The sequence below is a fragment of the Elephantulus edwardii genome, unplaced genomic scaffold (genome assembly GCF_000299155.1).
Source record: "Elephantulus edwardii isolate Elephantulus edwardi_28Jun2011 unplaced genomic scaffold, EleEdw1.0 scaffold00258, whole genome shotgun sequence".
Taxonomy (NCBI): domain Eukaryota; kingdom Metazoa; phylum Chordata; class Mammalia; order Macroscelidea; family Macroscelididae; genus Elephantulus; species Elephantulus edwardii.
In genome coordinates this window covers 1,846,218-1,856,644 of record NW_006400008.1, presented here as the reverse complement: position 1 = coordinate 1,856,644, position 10,427 = coordinate 1,846,218, and the positions used below count along the sequence as shown (strand labels likewise).

Genomic DNA, 10,427 nt, shown 5'->3' with positions numbered 1-10,427 from the left:
ATATATATATATGAATCACAATCAGTTCAATGGCACCTAGCGACAGCAAAGAGTTATCACGTGGTTGGTTCTAACAATAGAGGAAAAGACCCGGTGGCCTAGTGGTAAGGAGATGTACTGCTATCCCAAAGACATGAGATTCAAATCCACAAGCTGCTTTGTGGGAGAAAAACGTGCAATCTCTCATGTGATTAAACTGCCTCAGAAAACTTGCTGGAGGGTCAGCTTGGAGTTGATTCTGACTCGACAATACACAACAATATGAAAGCAAATGAGAACTCTAGTGGTTTAATGGGTAAGGAGTTGTGCTGCCAACCCAGAGGTTGGTGGTTTGAATTCACCAGTTGCTCTGTGGGAGAAAAATGGGCAGTCTCCTCCCATGTGACTAATATCTTTATAAAATCCAGTGGAAAATCAGCTATAAGCCAGTTTCAACTCCACAGTAATAATTGAGTGACAGAAGCAGAAAAAAGTCTCTAACAGAGTTTATACTAAGATGACTTGCACAATCAACGTGTAAAGGGTGATAGGAGTTTATGAAACAAAGTAAACAGTAAGCCCTTCAAACTTTGGATTGAATCCATCCCTGGAGATCACCTCTCAGCCAAACAACAGACAACACTATAAGCGAAGAGGAACACTTCTAAGGAATATACTCCTCAGAGCAATTAAGCAAAGCGCAGAAGACCACAAGCGCAATCAGAAGGCAGGAAAGAAGGACAAATGGAGATTAGGCTCTCACAGCAGAAGAGGGAAAATTACTGTGACCTGAAGGGAATAGCAACTAACGTTATAAAACAAAATGTGTATAAATTGTTGAGTGAAAACTAATTTGCTCTGTATAACGGATTTTCACTCAAACCACAATGGAAAAAAGGAAATAAACAGCAAAGGCAAACACACAGAATCATGGCAGTCAGTGGCAAGCAGAAAGGAAAGGCTGAATCCCAGGCTTTGTCATCTAGTGAGAAGCTCTACCAGCAGCTATTCAACCTGAAGGGAGAGAAATCTTTTTTCTAATTAACTACTCAGAAGTAGCTTCTTTTCCTAGATTCCAGGATTCCACCTTATGTGTTGGAGGCTGCCTTGAAAAGAGATTTTATTCAGAATACCAAACTACTCCCATGTGCCCTACAGAGAGAGAGAGCCATGTTAGGGTTTTAAGAAAAAATATTACGTGATCAGGTGTTTGTTTTAATTTTAACATCTTTTTGTCACAGCAGTGTGAAGGATGAGTTTAAACAAAAATGGAGAAGGAAGATGTTATTGCGTGTGGTCTGAGAAATGAAGGTGCTCTTTATACTTCCATAATGTTCTCAAACCCATAAGAAGAATTAATTTAGAAGGAAAAACATGTCCTTTGTGAACCTCACTAATAGTAATTTGTTGTTGTTATTGTTGTTGTTGATTGCCACTGAGTCAAGCACGACTCATAGCGATCCCATGAGCAAAAGGCCTGAAGCTTTTCTATAACTATCGAAATTTAGCAGGAGTGACATCCACTTCCTAAACAACATAACTCTGGAAATAGTAACTACCAGAAATTATTAATCATAAGAAAGCTGTTTAGAAAATTTCTGAATTTCATCCTAGAAAGACAGAATCATGTGGCATGTAAAAAACATAAGCAACCTTTAAATTCACTTTGACTCAGAATTTTATGACATAAAAAATTAACCAACCAAAACACCCGTAACATAAATGTCAGCAACCTCCTTTATCTGTACCACTGAAGAAAGATGTATCAATTAACTCTTCTCTAACCCTCTCTGTGGCATCATTTCAGCCCTTGTCATATAAAGACATCATAAAAAACTTATACATAAATCCTAAATTTCTACTTACCAGGAAGAGGAAGTAGATATGGAATTGGAATTCTCTTCACTGGCACCCCCCTTGGACTCTATCTACCAGTGGAAGCTATGATTAAGTCATCCTCCTAAGGCCTCTCATTATAGGTAAAAAGTCTGAACATTTAAACATTTGTACTCTAAACATTAAACTAACATTGCAATGCCTAATTTTAATTGCCTTATTCTGAATGAATGTTGTGAAGTTATACTGTTATGCATTACTTAACATGAATATCTTGCAACAGCCTCAATTCTATTATGCATGACAAATCTGATTCTTTCTCTATTCATTTTCTAAAATAAAGTTTCACACAAGAAGTCAGTTCTAAAGCAGGAGTGATAGGAATGGAGAGTGGACACTTATCAATTCTTAGTGTTTCTACAAAGCAATTTGCCTACATAGCCTCAAAACCACTTTTGTACTCCTGCTTAAAGAGGAATGAACATAAGGTAATTAGGGCAGACCTGATGCTCTGCAAGAAAATCCAAGCATAAAAAGAGACTTGGTTCTCCTTCTCTTCTGTGGCATGACTATTTTTCACTCTGGGAGCTTCGATATATTTTATCTAATAACTTTGGAAGCTTTTGGAATCTGTCTCACTGACTACTTAAACTGGACTCTTTGTACTTCTAAATTATTTAACTTTTCAGTCTGTTATTTCTGTGTCTCTTGATTTTCAAGTAATTTCACTTTGATTTCTTCTGCTTGTGTCTAACTAACCCAGCATATTCATCTTCTAACCTATTTTGTCATTTACTTCAGTGATGTGAAATCGGCTGCAACTATTCAAAACTGGAAATATGCAGTTAGAAGACTAGAAGTTTACGGTAGGTCAAAAATGTTCCCCAATTTTGCTGTCTCTGACTTTGTTAAACTCTATACCACAGAAAAAGATAAAGCTTCACAGCCCAGAGTCCAAGGAAAGAAGAAACAAGATGGCACTGCCAGTCCATGGCATATAGTTTGAACTGACCAGCCAGCTAGTCTGCAGGAGAAAGATAAGCAGTCTCCTTCCATGCAATTTACAGCCTCTGAAATCCCTCTGGGAAGTCAACAATGAGTTGGTTCTAACTTGATAGTACATAACAAAAATAGCTGAATACTGGCAGAGTCAGTCAGTATCTCAAAGGACTGAGGGTAGGAAGAGAGGCACAACAGGATCACAGAGTTTGATAGGCTCAGGCAAGTGATGAGGGACTTAGGGAAGATCCAATGGGGATCTGGAAAGGTGGGGTAAAAGTGGGCATAGATCAGTGGTGATTAATTTTATAAGGCAAAATGTACAAGAATGATCATAGGAAATACAATGTGAATTTAGAAAAAAATAATAAAATTTCTCTTAAAAAAGTATATTTGAATGAATCACATATGAGTTTACTACATTAAAATCCGTTTTAAAACACTACCATTAGCCAATTCTTAGATAGTAAAAATTCTCAATAGGAAAGTTTAGCTTCATCCATTAAGATCATGAACACATTTGAAGCATAATAAACACACATTTGAGACATCATTGGCCAGGATATGACTTTTACAAGAGGAATTAAATATAAGTACATTACTGAGGAAGATTATGAAAATTATTTTGCATGATTTATTAAGTAAGAAGATTCATGATTTTTTTAAATATATTCTAGAGTCTCCTTAACCAAAAGCCAGAAACCTGTAAATATGCCAATCACTTTTATTTTTAAAAAGGACTCAAGAAACTAGTATTTTTCCCCATACTGTTGAAGATCCTGTCTGTGGTTAAGGACACTAATCTTCATAAAATTAACAAATGTTCCATATTATTTCCTTAATGATAATGCCAAATGGAAGATTCAAATGCATCCATTACCTCACTCATACAATTAGTGAATAATTTACTCCATGTTTAATCAAGCTATATTCTCGGCATTGAGATTAAACACGACTATAACGTAACTCTGTTGTAAACAAGTGGGCACTGACTCATAGCTGATGCTTACATTGGGTTTCTGAGGAGGCTGTAACTCTCACAGGAGGAGATTGTTCATCTTTCTCCAGTGAAGTCAATCATATATTTGAAGAGCCAGAGAGGTGTGGCCTCTGGGATAGGTGTGCAACTCCTTATAGACTAAAAAGTACATAATCTTTTTGGAACTAGGTAGACTAATACAATATAGTTAATATACACTGAAATCCTATGAGTCCAAGAGCAGCTGTACATAAACAAGGAGGATGAAAGAGTTTTTCTTAGAGGAGAAAGGGCTGACTTGACTGTAAGAGAATGAAGAGGAGCCAGATGAAGATACTGGGATGTCAGTGAAGTAGGGAAGCAATTTTCCCATATGAAAGAAAACATGGAATAATAGAGTGTCAATGTTCTTCCCTTTTTTCAAAAAATGCAACACTGCAAAAATAACACAAAAATTTTCCATTCAGATGACCACAACCTTCTCATTTGACCCATGTTTACTTATTATCTCTATGAAAACTACAGAACAAACTCCCAGCGTCTTTACAGAGGTTAACTAAGCACAAAATGATGTCAGAAAACTTGACAAACTATGTAAGTTTGAAAAAATGTTTCAAGACAGACAATATCGACAAGCACTACTAACATTTAATGGCAGGCTATGAAAAGGGTGTCTTAAAAGACCATAAAAAAGGATGGACATAAAGAAATAAAGACATACTAGAAGAGTTAAGTGTCTCAGAAGTTAAGGAACTAGAGTCTAGTCACAGGATTAGAAAAGGTCTGAAAATTAAATGACAGACAAGAAATTCCTTCTGGATTCAATAATGTTTAAGTCATTGGAGACCTTAAAGAGAGTGATTCAGAGAAGGGCCAGCAAGCAGAAGTCAGATTAGATCAGAGAGAGGAATCTGCAGAAGACAGGGAAGTGAGTGAAATCAGAATAAACTTTTTTTTTTTCAGACATTTTATATTTGAGAGTGACAGTCTAATCTTCCCAGCTCTCAGACAGCCTGGAGAAACCTTGTCTGTTTACCCCTGCAAACACACAAGTGAAACTACTTTCTATACTGTCATGCCATGATAAGGTCTAACCTAAAAGACATGTTACCTAAGAGACATGCTATCTATTTTTGCAACTCGTTTTTCAGAAGTTCCCAACTAGAGGTGGCAGAAATCCCTGAAGGGATGTTTGGAACTATGTGGGGCATGATACAGCCCATTACATAATTCAATTTCCAGTACATATAAACACACAAGACAAATTCTTTCTAATCAGTGTTAAGGAAATAAATGTGCCAAAATATGTGGAAGTTTTTCTTTATTTATCAATAAGGATTTTTACTTGATCCTTGGGTTTCTTAGGATTAATTTGGTATCTACATATCCATTCAAATATTATTATATTATTTTTAAAAAATACTCCCTTTTAATAGGTACATTTTTGTTGTAGTTAGGTACTGACTCCCAACAACACTTTGAACTGTAGAAGGAAACACTGTCTGATCCTGAATCAACCTCACAATAGCTTGAGAACACTGTGGTCCTCACCGTGCCAATCCAACAGATTAGAAATGGGCAAAGGACAAATGTAAAAGGTAAGCACAGGGAAGATGCCGAGAGTGTTGACACATTTGGAGATGACAGTCAAGGCCACAAATCAAAAGGTGCATGAATCACTGAATGGGAACCCAATGTCTCTGCAAACTTTCATTCAAATAATAATTTATAAACATATATATGAACACACACACTCCCCCCCAAAGGACAAAGGCTCAAGAAGTCATTGCACTTAAAGAACAGATATTAATGCGGGCTTCTCTAACTATCAATATCTACTGAAAAATTTGGACTTAGGTTTATCTTCATTATAACCTGGAATTGAATTTGAAGAGGATCGTACTTCTAACATCTTATGTGTCCACTACTATTGAACTAAAGGAAACAAACTAAAAAACGAAATACCTCTAAAAATTTAGCATTGGTTGTTTAGAAAGCATTCGATGCATGCGTTAATATAATAAATTACCTCAAAGCCTTGAGGTTAAAAATATTCTATGACTTTATCTGTTTCCATAAATAATGTTTGCTTTTTGCAAAATAGCTGTTCCAAAAATAGTTCACACTTCAACACAAAAAACAGGAACACACTTTAAGGTGCAAAGAAAACTACTGATTAATATTTAAGAGATATCAACATTTTGGTTGAAATTTTTAAGGCACAAAGAGATCAAAGGGCAAGGTTATTTTATGTGAAAGTGCAAATTATAATGAAGTGAGATATAATTTAATTTTACAACTATATTTTAAGAAGAGAGGTAACAAATTGCATTTGATACCTTACTTTGCTGCTAGCAACTGATTCTATGGTTTAAGAATTAGAACACTTCATATCTTAAACAATGGATTATTTCACCTTGCTTCTATTTAAACTCAAAGGAAGCAGAGAAAATGCAATAGTGAGATACTAGTGAGACAAGTAATTCCTGTATGACACTTTAGAATACTCTGGACAACAGAAACGAATATCAGTTCTTACAAAAACTATCAATAACAACTCCCAAAGACAGCCGCTAACAACTTGTTCATCAAGATCCTTTCTCAAAAATATATATATAAAGTAGGAGATACTAAAGTATAAATCAAAAATTCTCCAAAACTTATCAATTACAAAATGTCAACAGCAACAAAGGGATCCAGACCATAAGCCAAAACAAATCAAACTAAGTTCATTGTCATCAAGTCAGTGACCCAGCAGGACAGAGTAGAACTGTCTCATAAGACTAGCAAAGCTGTACATCTTTATTGAAGGGTGAAGTCATGTCTTTTTCCTGTGGAGTTACTGGGGGGCACCAACAATCTACCTTTTAGTTAAATCTAAAATAAAATATTTTCCCAGTGATGACAGCTCTGGTGGCTGTGAAGCGGTGCTGCAATCACAAAGACACGTGGTTCGAGGCCACCAGCTGCTTTGTGGGAGAAGTATGGGCAATCTCCTCCCACGTGATCAACTGCCTCTGAAAACCCATTGGAGGGTCAGCTATGGGTTGGCTCCAACTCGATGGTACACAGCAACAACAACAGTCCTTTCTGAAGTAATCATCTTAAGTTTATATAAGTTTCACATTACATAATTTTCTCTCATTTCGTTATCAATAAAGCACTCCCAAGTATAACACTATATCAAATATAAAATAAAGGAAAAGAAATTTAATTTACTTCACTACATTGGTCACAGTAACAATTCCCTTGAACCTCAAAAGCTTGATATGCTGAGGGTCAGCAAGAAGAAATACCCAGTGTTTTACATATGTTCTTTCTTAGGCACTTTATAATAAATTGTGTTAGGCTTACAGCTCACCTACACAGAGCTAGGAAAGCAAAATTATTAACACAGCAAGAGGAAAAAAATCCACTAATTTCTCAATTCTTTATATTCTCCACAAACTTCACTAACTGAAGCAATAAAGAATAGCATCATCTATATGGAAAAAGAGATGCACAAACACATGTCAAATTGATCCTACCATTAATTATCAGGGAAGATCCAAATCAAGTTAAATGCTTATATTTGAAAGATGATAATATAAGCATGTGCTAGCCATTTCTAATCATAAAAAATGAAAGTAAAACAAAATTTGTCTTATTATAAATTTGTCTTATGAGGAATACTCAATTTCTTGAGTGTCAAAAAACCCCTCTCCCATTTTATCTCTAGTTATTAGAGATGCCAATCAAAACAACAATGAGATATCATCTCATCCCAGCAACAATAGCAAAGTTCAACAGGACAGCAAACAACAAATTCCGGTGATGATGTGAATTCATACACTGCTGGTAGAGAAGTAAAATGGTACAACCATGAGGGAAGGCAGTCTGGCACTTCCACAAAAGGGTAAAAATAGATATATTCTGTGACACAGTTATCCTATAAAGAAATCAGAGGTCTGACAGAACCGATATATACTCTCATGTGCATTTTTCACAGGAGTAAAGAGATGGAAATAGTCTACTTGCTCATAAAAAAAGGATAAAAACAATACAAAACAAAAAAAATACCTGTGGTATGTTCATATAATGGGATATTATGCAGCATTGAAAAGCAGTGAACTTGTAAAACACTACACAGCATGGAAGAATATGGAAGACATCATGCTGGTGAAGTATCTTAGACACAGAAGAACAGATATTTCATAAGACTACTGCTATAAAGACAGGATTGACACACGGAGGCAGCAAGAACAGAAAAAGAGTTGATATTAAATACAGCACTGGACTAGGTGAAGCAAAGGACTATATGAAAGGAATGGATAATTAGTCTTTATATGTTTGACTGTTAACAAAGTAGAACAAGACGTGCATTACAAAGTGAGTTGGGAGAAGGAGAGGAAAAAGGAGAAAAATGTGTATCAATGAATGAATGAATGAATGAAAAAATCCAATCATTCTGTTAATTTTCAATAAAATCACTTTTTTAAGAAATTAAGAAACCCTGACATTCTGGAGTGACCCAAATGGACAGACAGGAAAGGACTCTGCCAAGTCTGAATCCACCAGCAGTTCTGAAGCAGAAAGATGGGCAACTTCTTCCTCTGCAATTCATAGCCTCAGAAACTCAGTGGAAGGGCAGCAATGACTCAGCATCAACTGGACTGGAATGAGTTCGAGTTTGGCTCATAAAAATAGTTTAGAGTTACACTGTCCATTATAATAGTCACTCAGTACCTCTTGAGCACTTGAAATGCCAGTACAAATTAAGATGTGTTCTAAGGATAAAATACATATTTCAACTGCTCGCCAATAAAAACAAATCCACTGCCCTTGAGTCCATTCTGACACATGGTAACCCACTAATGGGTTTCTGAGGACCTTAATCTTTATGAGAGCGGTTTGCTGATCTTTCTCCCTCAAAGCAGCTGATGGATTCAAACTGTCAACCCTTCTGATAAGCAATTCAACTCATTATGCACTATACTACTGGAACACTTTTTGTTTTCAAAGCCTTAATAAAACATGCAAAATATTATATTAAAATGGTAATATCTGGGGTACACTGAGTCACTAAAAAGAATTTTATATTATTTCTTTTTCTCTATTTTATCATATGGAATGTGGACTAAGGGAAAACTTCAAATTATACATAGGTTTGCATTTATGGCCTATATTACATTTCTTTTGAACAATACTGGTTTGGGTCATTAAAAGGTATAGCAATAAACCTTGAGAAATTATGTTTTCCACAATTGGCTCAGAACTTGTAAAAATTTTGCCACACAGCATGAAATTATTTGTAAAGCATTTTTCCTAATACCCTGGACTGCCAGGAAAACAAACAGGTTCGTCCTAGAGAGGGTGAAACCAGGGTGTTCCTTGGAGGCAAGGATTCTGAGTCTTTGTCTGACATACTTTGGGCATGCTGCAAGAAGGAACCAGTCCTTGGAGAGGGACATGGAAGGGTGGAGGGACTGAGAAAGAGAGGGGAAACCCTTGATGAGATGGATTGATTCAGTGACTGAAGTAATGAGGGTAAGTGTGTTGGAGATAATAAAGTTGGCACAGGATAGAGCAGGTTTCAGGTCTGTTGTACAAAGGGTCACTATGAGTCGCAAGCCACTTGACAGTGCATAGCAATAAACTACACACACACACGTTATTTAAAAGTGTATTTTGGTGGAAAAAAATTATGGCCTAAAGGTGATTAGACTTGACATATTTTGGTTCAAACAGAAGTCTTTTCTGGGCAGAGATTTAAATTTAAAGACATTAAAGGAATTAATCAGAAAAATGAATAATTTTAACCTTTCTCAAGTCAAGCCCAAGTCTTTAACTCGTCTTCCTTCCCTCTTTCTGCTTCCTCTTCCCTTCTCACCTCATGCACATGTTTATCTTCATTTTGCCTCAACTCCTTATGTTGTACTTCAGAGTTTTCCTCTCCTGGTCCCAACTGGATCTCTCTTACCATTTTTCCCCTTTTTGTAATTTTATTTAAAAAATTATATTACATGCCTATGGACATACTTTTGAAATATATTTCAGTAGTCTCTATTTTCTTTATTAGGTTGGTTATGTTTTATTCTTAGGATTAATGGTCTTCCTCCAAAAATGTGGTTGAAAAAGGGATCCTCAGCAGACTCACCTAAGCAGTATCCTAGTCCCTACTCTGACCCAGGATCTACAATACTAGGAATATAGATTAACAAAGCCAACAAAAAACTTTTAAACCTTGAGATTGATACAGGTTATGTGACAATCTAGCAACTAAAAAATACACTTGGTTTTTTTTAAAATACTACAGTTTTTAGAAGTTTATTTATTGGTTTTTATCTTTGAAAAAGATTAAAAAAAACAAAACAAAACAAAAAAAGACCAAACAACAAACAAGACTGAAAACCATATTGACCTGAGAAATAAATCTTCAAAGTAATGTTTAAAAGAATTCCTTCAAGGTTAGGGTGAGTATATTTAAGATTGTTATAATGATTTTCTGAAGGAGCTCTGGAAGTTTAGTGGTAAATAAATGTTCTGCCAACCCAAAAGTATCCAGTTTGAATCCACCAAGTGTTCTGTAGAAGAAAGATGGGCAATCTCCCCCCATGTGATTTACTGCCTCTGAAAATCCACTAGAGGGTCAGTT

The 10,427-nt window shown here is 35.8% G+C and overlaps 1 protein-coding gene across 1 annotated transcript in view; it reads right to left on the bottom strand.

Moving 5' to 3' along the window:
- BAI3 (brain-specific angiogenesis inhibitor 3) overlaps positions 1-10,427 on the bottom strand; it is a 1,132,296-nt gene that overhangs the window by 201,623 nt on the left and 920,246 nt on the right. The gene's annotated exons all lie outside the window — the stretch shown is intronic.